Consider the following 17,428-nt stretch of genomic DNA (forward strand, 5'->3'; position numbering starts at 1 on the left):
GGGGCAGAGAAGCATGCAAAAAAACGCTGGAACCCAGCAAAATTGTTTTGCAGTTTGTCCAGGAGCTAAGGGATAAGAGTCGACACAATCTTTGTTATAGTAGCTCAGTTGATGGGTGGGAAAATGCTAAACTGATTTAACTCACCAACATTTTTTGAAGTGGTTTTGTACTTGCATAGTTGCCTGTAAAAATATTGGCTCACAGCCATGATGTAAATGGAATTTCCCCTTCAAAACTGGAGTTTCACTTCAGAGAGCTCTGACTTTTCCCCCAGGTGAAGGGTCAGCTCAAAAGCACTAAGAGGGTTAATAAAAGTATTCCTGCTGCAAGAGGCTGGAGGAGCTGTGAACTCTGGTTTGAGAGGCAGGCAGTGAGGTGTCTGCTTAGCAGACCATCAGGATCCATCAGAAACTAACAGCAGCCATAAACCTCAATGGATTAACTTCATCCATTTTGATTTCCAGCTGTATTGCACCTCGGCTGTGTCACTGCCAAAATAAGAGGTCCTAAATAGAATAACAATTATCTCAGTATCATTAATTCAGTGGGCACTTCTTTCAATTTTCTGGGTTACGTGTTGATTCTTGGACCTCTTCCTTGCTCTCACGTTTCTCTCCCTCTTCCATAGAAGGGTATTTCCTCCTCCCAGATGACCTGTTAGGGAGATGGAGCCCTGGAGCACTCCAGATTTTGGGAATAGAGGCCTCTGATGCAGAATATCTAAGAAGGAACATCCTGTTTTAAAAATAAATCCCACAATGTACCATAAGGAATTACTGTAGAATTGTATTTTCCCCTGAGAATCTCACTGAGCCTGACTCAATTATGCCATCCTCTTTCTTGGAGCGAGAAAAAGGTGGATAGAGAAGGAAAACAGAGTGGGAGCCTTAACCCAGCTTTGTGATCCTTGAACCCCAGGGCTTTAAAGACGTCTGACATCTGCATTTGGAGAGGTCATTCCACTCACCCTTTGTTTCTTAAGTACATCGCATTTACACAGAGCTCCTGAGCACCTTCACACAGACGCTGATAAAAGGCTGGCAGCAACACAGAGATTATTTTGTTTGAGTTCGAGGTTTTCCAATAAATACACCTAGACCATGTCCTTTCAAAAGTCAGAGGGTTAAAACTTTCCATCAAGGCAGGGTATCCCCCAAGCAATCTGCATCGAGGGCTCTCTGAAACACAAGAACATTGTTGACCCAGACATCACTAAGTTCTTTGCTTCTGAAAAGTTCTGGCTGCTGATAAACCTTTGTCCTTTTTCTTTGATTAGCTTTACTCTGGCTGTAAATCCTATTTTGTTTTGTGCTGGGGTCTAGCCAAGGAAGTATTTCTATTAACCTGGAGCAGCTGGAGAGTAGCTGGCTCTTACTGTCAGGGGATTGCAGCCTGAGTATCCTCTAACACTAATGTTTTTCACTGGAAAAGCCCCAGACTGAAAAGAAGGAGATCCATGTTCCCTCTGAGGTTATTTTTCTACCCTGGAAGATGGCACAGTTGTGTGGGCAGGATGTCATTAGCCTAAAGATGGCAGCCCTTAGAATTTCCATCTAAAATCTGTTCCCCACCCAGACTCTGTGCCTGCACTCTTTGCTGGGAGCTTTCATTTACCCATTCATGGAGTGGGAACATACTCCTGCTACTTTCATTACCCAATTGGCTTTAATTGAAAAATCTGCAACGCCTCCTGTCTTGGAGGGCTTTGAGTTTGGAATCCTGATGCCAGGGGCCCTTGGAAGAGAAGGGGATGGCAGTCAGCTGCAAGAGCAGCAATTCCCATGCTGGGAGCAGGGATGCAACACCCTCATTCACATTCCTGTGCAGCCACCTGTGAGCCCCTGGATCCTCCACATCTCCTCAGCCTAAAGGAGGAGAGAGAGCCTGCTTTTACTCCCTGATGCTTTCTGCTCAGTTACAGCATTTATTCCAAGTCTTCCTGCCCCGAGGCTGTGGAGCCTTGCTAAGTTCACTACCCTCATTATTGGAGCATCACAGGAAAAAAAAAAGAAATAAAAAAATCTCTCTCTGCCTGTATCTTTTGCCCAGGGTCTGTGGCATCCCTCCATATCTCACAGGTGTAAAATGAGCACCAAGGAGGCACAGAAAATGTTAAAACCCCTTGTCCCCAAAGGCAAACCCTGTAGTGACTAATCCCTGGGAGAATCTGGGGTTTTAAAATTGGTGTATTTTTTCCTTTCTCTTATCTCTACTCCCTCTGAGCCTTTTTGCCATGTATTTACTGTCCCTTTTCCCCTTTGCCTGTGCCACCTCCCCACTCTGCATAGGCAGTGCCCTCAGCCAGCAGCACTTTATCTGCTTCCAATGTAGCGTGTCCTAGAAAGAATTATAGCATTGCCTTTCTCTCGACAGCCAGTCATCTCTCAGTACCATACAATAAGCTGTACTTGGGCCAAAGGAAATGGGTTTAGCCTGGCGGGTAATTAATTTTCTCAGGGTTCAGTTTCCCACACTGAAATTGGTCTCCATCTGATCAATTAGAAGAACATTTTGCAAACGAAACTGATTATGAATCATGGTTTCAGCTCAGCTGTGGAAAACCTGATACATGGTTATTGGAGCAAAAAGTAGAGGGAAGCTTCAGCCCATTTATCCCAGCTACTGCTCAGGAGAGAAGGCAGCACTCAAACACACACCCCACTCCCTCCTTCCAGCAGGAAAAGATGCTGAGACTCCACCAGTTCACAGCATAGCTCTGAAAATGGTCCTCAGATCTCCAGAGTTTTCCCTCCAGACATGGAAGTTTATCCACTGTCCTGGGACGTCCCCTCTCAGCTTAACTCTGGCAGATTCTGTCTCTTTTTGATCCCAGACATGCAAATAAAAAATTGAAAAAAACTTTTGAATGAGGAGCATCCAATGACATCTTTAATTCAGATGTAATGGCTTTGAACGGGGAAAGGAATGATCTCAGACTTATGAGGTCTCTGTATCACAGTGAGCCTCTCCTTCCCATTTTCCTCTGCTGATAATAGTCACAGAAATGATGGCAGTTGAAATTTAACTTTTAAGAGAGTGACATTTCCATTCCAGCCCTGAGCAAGCCAGCAGGATCCAGCTCGCAGTGGGAGCAGTTACCCACTGTCCCACATCAATAAGGAGAACACTCTCCATCCCCTCTGCCCTTCTCTCTGCCCCATGTGCCCCCCGGCAGCGAGCAGAACCATTAGTTCCATTTTTCCTGTGTCTTTAAACCATGCCCAACGCTTTAAAGGAAATAAATAACGTCAAGTGTTCAAATGAAATTTTGCTGAGAACCCTCTTTTTCTCCTGAAAAAGCCATGACACTAAACTTTCCAGTCATCTCAAGCCTTGAATAGTTTTTCATTTGTGTCAGATTAACCAAGTTAAAATTCCCTCTCACGAACTCGGCATTTAGAGGTATTATGCCAGAAGTAGCTTAATAACTTTCACTTCAAAAATAAAGAAAAGAAAAAAAAAAAAAAAGAAGGGAAAGAAAGGCATTTCTTGGCGTCATGCAGAGTAAACAAAGAAATGCAATTTCACAAAGCAGGACCTGCTAAAGGGGACATGCTGCAGAGGGGGGACTGAGGCTGGACTTTGCAGTGAAACAAGGCTGAATATGAAAAATTCATCATCTAATATCCCAGGCAGCAATCATGTCTGTTTTTATACACCAAACTGGGTCAAGCCCAGTTACTGCCTGGACAGGACACTCTCTAGAAAAAGTACATTAGTAAGAAGAGGAGCTACAGAAAGTGGTTCTCAGAGGGCAAGTGTGTACACAGCCCCTATAGTTTTATTTTTATATATATATACACACACATATATATATGTAAAGAATATGTTACTATTTTATACATCTCCTTTTTCCTCTGTCTCCCTGACATAGACCTCTCATAGATGGAGAACTGCATTTGCAGAAATAGTCTTAATTTGGAGTTGAAATATGTAATGCATTTGCTGTCTCACAGACTGACCTTTACTCATGCTGGAGAAATGGATTTGGAAGGGAGAAAAAGAAGGTTTTTGATGCTTAAAAGCTTCTGCAGGAGGAAACTCTGCACACCTGAGGTCACACCTGGGACAGCTTTGCCACCAGCATGGTTTATTCCTAATGAAGGAAGCCTGGTTGTGCCAAGGAAATGGAGGTGTTGACTGTGGCTTTTAGTGTAAAATGCAATATTTCTGTAAACCCTCAAACTGTGGAGCAAGACCTGGAACATAAAGAAAGACAAACCCGACTATTACCCTGATAGACTCGAGTGCAAAGAAAAGAAGGGCTCTTGCTCCTGTGGTAACCCCTGTTAAGGAATGTTTAAAGATGAAATTTCTGAGCTGAACAGTCTCAGCTAAAATAGTATCCTAGCTCCAGGCTCTTTGAGATGTTGCTTTTAAGATGCAATGGAAAACTGATGCCCTGACCTCTTGTGGTCACTAAACACACAGAGCCAGATTTCCCAAGCATATGATTGTTTTCAACACAGTCTCCTTCCGAGATTTTTATTTGCTTTAGTGAATAATGTTCTCTCCAGTGCTCCCTTCACAATTTCACCAGGGCAGGGACTTACTCAGCATTCCCAATTCTTTTGTGGAAGGCACAGTGTGATGTGGTTGGAGGTGTCCACCCCCAAAAATTTCCAGAACCCGCTGCAATGGGCCACAAACAATGAAATAATATTGGAAAATGACCTGCTGTCCTGCACAGCTGCTTCCAAGGATTCCTTGGGAGCAGAGCTGCCTTTTGGGGCATCTGAAATGATCCTTGAATGGAACTTCACAATCAAAGTTCAGAAGTAACAACGAGATCTCTCAGAATGAGAGGATGCAGGCTGACTGTAAGAATGTATTTTTTGTCACTGCCTTGAAATGTTTCAGGACGTTTTCAGCACAGAAACCATTCTTGAAGAGCTGACAAAAGGAGTAGGGTGAAGGATCCTTTGCATGGGTGTCAGCAGTCTAAATTACACGAGAGTCGAGTTTCCAACATATCTTATGGTTACTGTCTGTGTCTAGTGAGTTTTGCTGTAAAGAAATGATGGGTTTTGAGCCAACCATCTGGTGTGACCACATGGGAAACCAGAATTTGATTCACACCTCTGCAGGCAAGAGTCGGATGCTGGGAACATTGAGGACCTGACTGCGGGGCTTGAAAAACATCATTCTTTTCACTCCATCTTTGCCCAGTGCTGATGGGGACCTACAGATACCAATACAGCCTGTGAGATGACCACTGGCATTTCAGAAGAGGCTGAAAGCTTTGAGGGTGAACAGCTTATGCTGCTAGGGGAGAATTAAAAACAGTCAGAGAGAAAATATAATGCATAAAATACAAATTAGTTACTAATGTGTTTGACCTACTGTCTTTTGGGTTGGCTTCTGGGTCTTTTGTGGAGGAGAAGTCCCCAGTGTGAGATGTGCATAAAACTGCAGGAAAAACTTCCTTGTATGAAGACACAGTGGAGGGAAGCAGGATGCTTCCCAGGGAGTGATTAATTGGCAATGTTTTTTTCTTTTAAAACCAAAGTATTGGTATTTACTATGACCATGATTAAGTGGACACAGCCTGAGTTTCCTTCCTCCTTCTTTCATAAAGCTCCTCTCTCCTGGCCATCACCAGAATCTGAGATTCCTGTCTCGTATTCCCCGTGACCTCAGATTCAGAGAGAGGATGGGATAATTCCCAAGGTATTTGAGTAAGGTGCTTGTCTGGATGAGGCTGCTGAAGGACTCAGCTCATGCTGCTGGGGTTAAGAGGTTGTTTGTAAGTGCAAACGCAGTCCAGCAGTTTAGAGGCTTCAAATAGGGCAAATGTGAGACAGAGTGAGGCTGCCACTCTGGGTCCAGCCGGTGAAACATTTCTCACTGTGTGCCCAAACCCAAACCCAAACCCAAACCCAAACCCAGCCCAAACCCAAACCCAAACCCAAGGCATTCCCCTTCTGGAAGGCTGGCTCAGGAGAGAGGGACAGGGCTGGAGCTCTGTGGCCATAAAGGTCTGTGCTGCTGCTGGGACCTCACCCAGGGTGAGGTGCAAATGCTGTAAAATGAGGGAGGAAGGGCCCATTGCCTACCATAATGCACTGTGCACAAACAGCAAACAGATACCCTCAGAATGTTTTTGTCTGAGATGGGGAATAAAGCAAAAAATAGTCAGCAAGACAGAAGCAGAAGCCTATCCCTCCTTTAACAATCTGCACTCAAGCATGTTCCAAATGGCCACTTGGCAACAATTATCTCAGAGGGAAAGTGGCGTGGAGTGCAGAAAATAAGGGCAGAGCCGTAACAGCGGCACAGAGGCGAGCCAGGATGTTGTTTTTGCTCAGCTCCCCTCCCGAAGCCAGTCCAGGCTGGTTTTGCCTCAAGCTGGCCATGCTTTGGGAGCTGCTTTAAGAGCAGAATGTTTTTGAAACGGCAGAGTGGTGAGGCAGGGGCTTGGAGGCAGCACACAGGGGCTGTCAGAGCAGGGCTTTAACCAGCATCTCCTTCCCTGATGCAGTCTGAACTCGAGCTGTGCTCTAGGGAATTCCTCTCCAGGAGACAAAATCTTCTCTGTGGCCTAATGGGTTACTGAGGAAGGTTCCAAACCTTTTTTGTCCTTCTTTGACAAGAATTGAAAGGAAAACAAAAAGGAGTTTGTTTGTCCACAAGGACAAGGAGTTTTCCTACAAATTCAATTTCCATGAGATATTTCAAGATATCCCTGGCATACTTGACTTCTAATAGCAAAGGACTATTTAAGTTAGAAGGTGAAACAAGGTATGTGGACTCTTTGCTACTGATTAGAAACTTGAAGAAGCAGCTGAGGTAGAGACTAACTCATTGTTATGATTTTATTTACTGCAGATTCTGTGGTGAAGGTGACAGGGAGCACAGAGAAGGAAACATGAAAGAAGCCCTTTTGTTTGCCATAACATTGGAGTGATTTGGCATCCGTATCATCTTGTGACATGATGCAGGAATAAGCAAGATGAGGCTGGGATTAGAGTCCATTAATGCCTCTCACATTCCTGGTGAATCCCCACCAGTTTCACAGTCAGGAATGGCTCCTGACCAGGTCATTGGGGTGATATTTCAAGCAAGGATAGAATAATTTTGAGAATGGTTTATCTCCTTTCCAGCCTGCGGTCAGATAGCATCCCTGTGGCAACCATTTCAGTTGTCTATGTGGAAAAGTAATGTGCAGAAAGTAATTTAATGTAATGGATTGTTTAGCTTTCTTTTAATTAAATGTAGCAGCTGGAAACAAGGAGAAGACAGCTCTGTATCACCAAGCAGGTCTCTAATTGCAGGCATCCTCCACAGACCCCTTTTAGTGTGCTGCCCTTTCAGCCCAAGTTGAAAACCCAATGTTATTGAATACCCCAAAATCTCATTATTTTTTTCCCTATTTTTCACGAAATATTTCAATGGGTTGATTTGTTTCTTTTGCTATTCCTCTCTCTCCCCAAAACTCAAACGGCTGATGATAAATATATGTCAAAGCAGCTCAACCAGCTCCAGAAATCATCTCTCAGAGGAGCCCAGCAGCTAGACAAGGGAGGATAGTGCTGAAGTTCCTTCGGAAGATGTCCTTTTCAAATGACTGACTGAGGAGCTCCCACTGTTTATCCCCACCAAATGATTCTGGCTTTTTGAAGATGACTGAACACATTGCTGGGCCTTTCAGCTGAGCTCCTTCCAAGTGAGAACAAAAGGCTGCTTGTAAAGTGTATCCATGCAATTGTGGCTCCCATGGTCATCGCAGGTGTGATGTTGTCCTGGGAGCAAGAGTGACTTCAAAGCAAGACCATTTAGTGGCATCGTTTGCTCCATAATTTTGAAATGGATGGCTTTGGGGAGTATGTCAGCTGGGAGAACTGGGTGTCTTTTCAATACAAAAAGGTCAATATTCTGCTGGTTTACAAGGGCAGGGTGTTAAAAGTGTTTATTTTCCCTATGGCATTTCCAGGGAGAGGCACAGTGACAGCTCAGCCACATGGCAGATGGCTAAAGGCAGGTGACATAAATCCACCCCATGCCTTGCTCCACTCATTCCCTTTTTACCACACACACTCCATTCTTTCCTCCTCATTTCAGAAGGATTTTGTGTGTAAACAGAGAGGTGGAATAGCTTTGGTGAGGTTTCCCTCAAAAAGCTCGGTACAAGGAGGTCACTGTGTTCTCCTGGCTTGCCCCTCACCCTGGCTGGTGGCCCAGTGCCCAAGGCCATGGGCAAGGAGCCCAGTGGGTCACATCAGAGCCTACCTAAGTCTAGGTCATGGTCTCTGTTCCTGGAGAACAGCTTGCACTCCTCCTCCTGCCTGGATCCCCACGAATTTCCTGCTGGCTGTGCACAAGGCTAAAGACAGGTTTGGAAGCAACATCTGCACTCCATGGGAGGCAGGGCCAAGCTGAGAGTTTGCCAAGCAACCCTTTGTCTACGGTGTGTAAATCTACACCTCTTTGCAAGGGGAGAGGAGCAAGGAGGGAGAGGCAGTGCCAACTTGCAGATTTGTAAAAGAGGCTTTTAAGCTCTCTAGAGGGGTAACTTGCAACTGCTAAATATACTTCAGGAGAAATACAGCCAGATCATTTCTTTCCTCAGCCTCAGTACAACTCCTTGTGTTTTTCCTCTTGAGAGGGGACAGGGATGCAAGGGAAGGCTGGGAGGAACAGTGAGTTTGGTGTATTTGCTGTTAACTCCACCACATGCCTAATCAAGGATTTTTCCAGTTCTCCTGTCTCGATCTGTAGGGACAAAGAAATGAGAGGGAAAGATGTGGAAAAGGAAAAATGAAGAGTTTCTGTGTGTGCAGAGGAAGGTATTTTGACAGAATGGGTGATGGTGACTGAGAAAAGGGGGGAACAGGCAAGTGTTAAATGAGTTTGTGTTCCTGGCTGCTGAGTAGCCCCAGGAGGTTCCCAGCAAGGCTGCCGCTTTTTTATTGGAGTTTTGTGCCGGAGTTATAAACCCTTTAAATGAGCCTAGATCATTAGGGAAGCTTGGCTGATCACTGATGAAAAAATATAACAATTAAAACAAAGGGCTGGAAGAGGGAAGCAGAGGGAGAAGGAGCTGGGGGTGAGCAGTTTTAATACTTAATAACAAATACTAATAATGGTGCTGAGTTGGGGACTAATTAAAAGTTTCTAAAAAGAGAGAGGAAGAGAGTGGGATTAATCTGGAGTGTTTTGTCTGACAGCTTCTGTGAGTGCCTGAAAAGCTACCCTGGCCAGGAAGATGGGACACAACACTGGGGGCCTGAAAAGCTCTGGAGAGAGATGGATCTGAGCCATGGTGGAGCCTGGCTGGTGGATCTCTGTGTTTTGGTGTCTGTCCCATATTTCAGGACCACCAATGGTCATTCTCCCACATGGAGCAAAAGGGCTGGGGAAGAGGAGCAAAGGAGGGAGTTTGAAGGGTGGAGAGTGAAAAAGAGACTGCTTTGGGTGGAAGGAACTGGGTGGCAGCAGCATGGATCTGAGAATTGTGATGCAGTGATACCCACAGCCATGGCAGGAGCCAAGGAAACAGGACCCAGGAGGGACCACAGGGGATAACAGCTCAGGAAACCATTGCCAGGCAGTTTTGCAGGGTTTGGAAGAGCATTCAGAGGAAGAACTACTGCAAACTTTCCCTCTCGCTGTGCTGCTCTCAGCTGATGTCAGGACACCATGCCAGATTGAATGGGTTTCCTTAGCTGTTCCTCCACCATTCCTTCCACTAGTGCTGTGTCCCAGCACCTTTAACCCCACAGAGATTAATGCTCCCAAAAGCATCAGTCCCACAGGTCTGCCTCCAGCTGTGCCTCCAGCTGTGCCTCCAGCTGTGTCCTGAGGCCCAGGGGTGGTCAAGCCTGAAATAACCACAGTAACAACTACTGCTTTTCCCTCACCAGTTCAGCAGCTGCCTGAGGCACAGCTCAGCCTGGAGAAACATCTTTTGGGGCTAATTTCAGCTAATCTCTTGCAGCACCACCACTGCCACCTCTTGTGCTTCATCCTCATCACTGCACAGCTCCTGAAAGGAGCTCCTGCCTCATCTGGGGCTGGGCTCTTTCTCGAGCAGCACTGACACAACCAGAGCACACAGCCTCAAGCTGCACCAAGGGAAATATGGCTTGGATATCAGGAAAAAGCTTTACACAGAAAGTGTGATAAAGTTCTGGAATGGCTGCCCGGGGAGGTGGTTGAGTCCCCATCCCTGGGTGTGTTTTACAAAGCCTGGAAGTGGCACTGGGTGCCAGGGTTGAGTTGAGGTGCTGGACTCAATGATCTTGAAGGCCGCTTCCAACCCAGTGATTCTGTGAATTCTGTGAATCCTTGTGGATAAAAGACCTGGCTGTGGGGAATGCCAGCCTCAGACACCATGCTGCTGCCAGCATGAGCTCCTTCTACTTCCTCGTCTGAGCAGGCGACTCTAAGTTTTAATTATTATTGCTTTTTGCTGTTCTTTGTCTTAATTAAGTCTGACTTGCTGACAGTTTCAAGGGAGATGATGTCTGGGAAACGCCTTCCTGCCTTGAGTTTTGGGTTGTGGAAGGAGAGATATGAAGCCCATCATCACTGGATCTGCCAGGCAGCAGAAATGCAACTTCACAGGGACTAGGAGTGCTGTGGGACTGGGCCAAAGCTCAATTAAATTGGGATAATACACCTAGGAATGAACACAAAGCAAGAAAGCCATGGGGATGTGTGCCTGGCAGGTAGAAGAGATTTCCCAGAAAATTCCTCCGTATTAATCTGCTTGGATCTGACTTAGAATCAGAGAATCATTGAGGTTGGAAAAGACCTGTAAGATCACTGAGTCCAACTGTTTATATAACCGCGTCCCAAAGTGCCACATCCACACGCCTTTTAAACTCTTCCAGGGAGGGTGATCCCATCCCCTCCCTGGGCAGCCTGTTCCAATGCCTGAAAATCATTTCAGGGAGGAAATGGAAGAAATGTTTCCTGCTGTCCAACCTGAGCTCTCCTGGCCCAGCCTGAGGCCGTTCCCTCTGCTCCTGTCCCTGTTCCCTGGAGCACAGCCCGACCCCCGGCTGTCCCCTCCTGTCAGGAGCTGTGCAGAGCCACAAGGGCCCCCTGAGCCTCCTTTGCTCCAGGCTGAGCCCCCTCCCAGCTCCCTCAGCCTCTCCTGGGGCTCCAGACCCTTCCCCAGCTCCCTCTCCCATCTCTGGATTTGCTTTCCTCCCTGTTTTTCTATAAAGCAGCACCAGGTACATTCAGACCCACAACACAAAGACCAGCAGCACCCCCTGATTCCTCAGCCACCCAAAGCCCCCATCAGCCACAAACAGATTCCCCATGGTGTGACGCTGGTCACAGGGGTTTTATGTTGAAGGAAGAGATGAGGATTTGACTCCGTATTTCAGAAGGCTTGATTTATCATTTTATTATATATATTACATTAAAACTATGCTAAAAGAATAGAAGAAAAGGTTTAATCTCAGAAGGCTCGCAAAGCTAAGAATAGATAAGGAAAGAATGATAACAAAGGTTTGTGGCTCGGACTCTCTGTCCGAGCCAGCTGACTGTGATTGGCCATTAATTCCAAACATCCACATGAGGCCAATCACAGATGCACCTGTTGCATTCCACAGCAGCAGATAACCACTGTTTACATTTTGTTCCTGAGGCTTCTCAGCTTCTCAGGAGGAAAAACCCCAAGGAAAGGATTTTTCATAAAAGATGTCTGCGACACTCATGGGGGCATCATTTTATCTCCACACAACAAGAGCCAAGGTTCTTGTGGATAGCTGTGTGTGGTTTTCTTTGAGAACTTCATCCTGGTTCCTGCCACAACCCTGGAGCATCCAGCAGGAGCTTTGCTATTCTGCACCAGGGCTCTCTCTGTCTGTCTGTAAATACTTCCCTTCCAGCAGCCTCTCTCCAGCGTGACAGATTTGCTATGAGGAACCTGGCAGCAAAGGTTTTTCCTCCTCTCTCTCTCCCTCTCTGACAAATGTATAAAATGTATTAGCTTTTCATGTTCTAATTTATGATATAATAAACTCCTCTGTGCCCTGGCCTCGTTCAGGGATTGGAAGGGAAGTGTTCCACTTGCCTGCATTGGTGAAACTCTACCAGACTGTTGTGAGCTGGAGAGGGATGGGACAAGGGCTGGAATTACAAGGAGAAAAGGGAAAAACAGGATGTAGAGGATGTGAGGCTTCAGGGGTAGAAAGGGGAAAGGGTAGGTAGAGATAAATTTCTATTTTTTTTCTCATTTCACTGGGCAGGATGTGTTTCCCCGTGGGATTTACACAGCTCTGCTCCTGGTGCTTGAGGAGCTTCTCCAAGTGACAGAGCCATGTGCACCTTTGGACCTTCAAAGAGAAAAATAACATAAATGCATAAATAGAATACACTGCAAGAAGGGAATGAGTCTGGTCAGCCTCACTGAGGATGAAAGGATGGGATGCAGGAGTGGGAAAGAAGAAGAAAAGCTGCAGTGAAGGATTGACCTGACAAGACCACAAGGAAGAGGAAAAGGAAAAGGAAAAGGAAAAGGAAAAGGAAAAGGAAAAGGAAAAGGAAAAGGAAAAGGAAAAGGAAAAGGAAAGGAAAAGGAAAAGGAAAAGGAAAAGGAAAAGGAAAAGGAAAAGGAAAAGGAAAAGGAAAAGGAAAAGGAAAAGGAAAAGGAAAAGGAAAAGAGGCCCAATGTCCATCCAGTGTTGGTGTCTAGGCGTACACTTGGCAGCACCTTGGACAGCTGCACCACAAAAACCACAGTTGGGAGTCAGATCTGCTCATTCTGTCACCAAAAATCTGCTTTTCCTCCCAAGCTTTCCCTCTCTTTTGTTTGCAACTCAATCTAGAGGGACCTTCTGACAAGGTACCTTTATCCATCAGACTGCCAAGAACTTAAAAACCTCTCATTTGTCCACTTAATGAAATGGGCACTGCTGGCTTGGTTGTTTTGGTTTTCTCTGCTTGGAATAAATGATTGCCCCCCATGTGTAATTTTTTTCTCGGGTAAACAGATTTGGTCCTGATTACTGCTAGGGAGAGAAGGGGGTATTTTCAGAGATGATGGATATACACCCATGAAGTGCTGGTAGCTTTACACCATAGGAGGCTGCTCTATGATGGACATCCAGAGAGGATGAGAAATCACACACAAATGGAGGGAAAAGGAAGTCTTCCCAGGGAAAAAAAAAAAAAAAACAAAACAAAACAAAACAACTTTAGCAAACCAAAATGGAAGAAAAAAATTACTGAAGTGGACAGACAATAAAAATGAAGGACAATGGTCTACAAGCCCATCCTCATCTTGATCAACTCCAGATCTGCTCAAATCAATGGATTGGAATAATCCAAACCCTCAGATCAACCATTTAAAGTCTTAAAGCTAAGACTAAGACCTTTCTGAGTTCCTGTAAGATTTGACTGATCTTTGCTGATGCCAGCTCATTGCCAGGTTTGTGTCTCTTCAGCACCAAGCTGAGGGTTCAAAGTTGAGCACTTCTTTCCACCTGCTGGCTTTTCCACCCAAGGCAAAGCATGAGGTGTCCAAGAAAGGGCCTGGAATTACAGGAATTACAATCATCATCTCTGTTAACAATGACATCCTTGACCTTCTGGAAAACCCAGCCGTGGCAGGGCTCTGTCCCATGCCAAACCCACTGGTGTTGCTGTGGTGCAGAAAGAGAGGGCAGAATTTGGGATAGCCAAAGTTACATTCCTCATCTGCAAGGATAACCACATCTCTGCTCATTCTCCTTCACCAGAGGACATAGAAATTCCCAATTCTGCACAGGAACTTTAAAAAAATACCCTGTTCTTTTTTTTGTTTTTTGATTATACCAAAAGAAAGGTGGCAGAGTTGCCACCACCAGACCTTCTGCAGTGGGAAGACCATCCATCAGTCCCCAGGGACAAGTTTGCTGTAGGATTAGCACGGGTGAAAGACACACAAAGGTGTCTGAAATGATACAGGATGGATTTGCTGGAGAATTTGCTCAGGCAAGTGATACAGGTTGAGATGTTTGGCGTCCTATTGATGGATTTGCTGTAGGATCTGCCAGAAAATAAATCTATACAATTTACACCAAAGGCCTCAGGTACAACAGTCTTGTAGGGTTTTCTTGGGCCATGCCAAAGTGTAAAACTATATAAAAGTGTAAAACTATATAAAAACTATGTAAAACTATAAATAAATACTTGAGAACATTTAATGCTGTACGATTTTTCCAGAAGAGAAACAGTCTCACAGGCCAAGCCCTGTAAGTGCATTCTGCATTACCCCAGCACGTGTTGACAAGCCAAGATGACTTGTTGCTTATGGAATTTCTTGTGATCATCAAACCAGCTGAAAGTCTGGCTTGAGTAATTAAAATGCTAATTGGAAATTCACCATTCATCAGAGGAAACAGCAATGAGTTCCTTTATTTTTTTTTCCTTTTTTTTTTTCCTCCAGCATTTTCTCTCTAGTGGTGGCAGATGTTGGGGTTGTGAATTCATTGTCTGTCAGAGCCACAGCAAAATCCTCTTTCCAAACCAGTTTTCTGTATTTTTGTTGATTGTCTGCTTAAATTAACCTTCTCTAATGAGATGAAGATAGGCAGGGTATGCCTGTAATTTACAGGCTGTGAAATTACTGAGCACAGATATAATCCATCCTGATGGGTGACAGGGACTGGGGAGCTCCCAGAGTGCCCAGGCAGGGGAGAGGATGGCAATGCACCTTTAATGCATGGTTCCCAGTGGGGATTTTTCTGAATTTTTAACTAATATAGGAGTTAATGAAGTTGCTTATGCTTTTGTTCTGATGGGGAGGAAAGAAATCAGCTTTCCTTCAAAGCCTGTGGCAGAAATCTTGAAGGAGGAAGCAGAGGACTGATACCACTGCTAAATAATCATATTGCTCAGGTGGAGGATTATCAGGCTGCCTGCTGGCACACTAACACTCAGGATCATTAGGCACACACAATGCCTGTCCTCTCCTCTCAGAAGGCATTTGCACCAGGAAAAAGTGAGTAAAATGTGCATGTAAAGTGCTGCCACGTTTCTCAATTTGGATTTAAATTGTAAACACTTCGCTGTGAGAGTGGGGAGGTATTGTATTTGTGGGGTTCCCAGATGAAGGCGGGAATGATGAATCTGACTCCTTGTTCTTAGAAGGCTAATTTATTATTTTATGATACTGGATTATATTAAAAAATACTATACTCAAGAATACAGAAAGGATACTCACAGAAGGCTAAAAAGATAATAATGAAAACTCGTGGCTCTTTCTAGAGCCCTGACACAGCTTGGCCCTGATTGGCCCATGAGTCAAAACAATTCACATGAAACCAATGAAACCTGTGGGCAAACAATCTCCAAACACATTCTACATGAGCACAACACAGGAGAAGCAAATCAGATAATTATCGTTTTCCTTTTTCTCTGAGGCTTCTCAGCTTCTTAGGAACAAAATCCTGGGCAAAGAGATTTTCCAGAAAATACGACTGTGACAGGGAGGCCCATGGAGAAGCTGTGGCTGCCCCTGGATCCCTGGACGTGCCCAAGGCCAGGTTGGACATTGGGACTTGGAGAAACCTGGAATAGTGGAATAATATGAGGCTGAAATCCCCAAGGAAAAGTGGATGCCTTCCACTGAAGGGCTCAAACTCAGCACTGGACATATCTTCCCCACTGCCCACCATGCCCCACACTGCCAAAGCTCCCACTTGGAATTTTTGTATCAAAAAGTCAGACTTCAATATTTCCACTTGATAAGAAAGTGATGTTGGAGTTATTTCTCACTCAGGCACGGATCAATGTGCAAACAAACAAGCGAAGCCTCCTCTTGAGATATCACACCAAGAAATCCACTGGCACAAACCCACACAGGCCAGGGGGGAGCACAAAATGTCCACATCTGTTTTTGTTCTGCAGACTGGGCAAGGGAGATCAGAGAATGGCAGGGCTGCCAGCTTCCAATATTTTAGGGCTAATTTATGGTAATAGATGTCTGAAACACTCTCAGCCCTCAAGACATTAGTACACACCTCAGCTTTCATCAAAAAAAAAAAAAAAAGAAAAAAAAAATCATTCTTTGTTTTCATGCTGAGCAGATAATCTGGATATTGTCTGACAGATTCAATTTGAAGTCCATAACAGAAAGACAAATATAAAACCTCCTTCTCTGCTACCCCTGACAATTTTTTCCCTGTGTTTGGGATATTGTGATAATGGATTTGTGCCTGTAAGACCCACTAGGGGTTGAGAGACCCTGGGTTTGTGTATATGCCAAAGATGTTGCATTGAATTGTGAGAGTCTCAAGGAAAATGAAGAGTGCTGAAGTTCTTTCTTACAATATCCGTTGCTTTAATAGAAGATATTATCACTGTGTGTGAATCTTGTCACACATTAGGCCTCAAATGAGATGAATTTACAGCCCTGTATTTTAAAAAGGTAGAAGAGCAGCACTATGAATTTGAGTTTGGGAGATTTTTTTACATTTTTAACATAGTTATTACAAGGAAAAAAAAAATCCTTTTAGTTGGGTTCAAGTTCAGATGGGTTCTGGATCAAATGGCCAAAGTTATATCCTGAAATTTGTGGAGATTCACATCATTCATATCACTGTCTGTATTTATTAGGTGAAATGAAACAAAACACATAAAAAAGCTGAACAAACAAATGCACAAACAAAGCTGAAGCCAGATCCCTGAGCCTGCTGCTGAATCCAGAATGAGAGCAGACCTAGGCAGAAAATTCTAATCCACCCTCTCATTCCCCCTAATTGTCATTTTTATGTTTATGTTTCTAACATATGCCAATTATTTGTGTTTTTACAAACTCAGTCCTTGCCCAGAGGTGAACAAGCAAGAAGAAAGACAAGGAAAGGATGGCTCTGCATCACAATTTCCTTGGCAGCAAAGGCAAATTCTGAATATCCCACCCTTCTCCAGCCAGTTATTCCCTTTTCCCACCCTGCTCCTCCTGTATTTGTGTCCCTGGAGTTCTGAGGAGGGGCTCAAGTGAATCAATTTATAAAAATTTCTTTATTTCAGTTCCCTCCATGGGCCTGGATTAGGAAAAGGAGCTGCAATGCAGGGAAGCACAGCCAGGGAAACTCTGATGAAGTGGTTTTATCCCTGAGAAATGTTCCCTGTGGTGGGATGGGAGAATGGGGTTCAGAAGGAATATGGTTCAAGTCTTTAGAATAATGAATAAAATGAAGGAAATCTACAGATTTTCTGATACAATTTGATATTTTTAAATTTTTTTTTCCTGATTTTTAAGTAATATATGAGGTAATGATGTTGCTTATGCTTTTGTTCTGATGGGGAAGAAAGGAATCAGCTTTCCTTCAAAGCCTGTGGCACAAATCTTGAAGGAGGAGGCAGAGGACTGATACCACTGCTAAATAATCATATTGCTCAGGTGCTGTAAACTGGTTTACTTCTGACAATGTCACAGTAACTGGCATGAGATGTGAATCAGGTTGCTTTCAACCCAAGAATGGC

Source organism: Ammospiza nelsoni, chromosome 20, assembly GCF_027579445.1.
Source record: "Ammospiza nelsoni isolate bAmmNel1 chromosome 20, bAmmNel1.pri, whole genome shotgun sequence".
NCBI lineage: Eukaryota > Metazoa > Chordata > Aves > Passeriformes > Passerellidae > Ammospiza > Ammospiza nelsoni.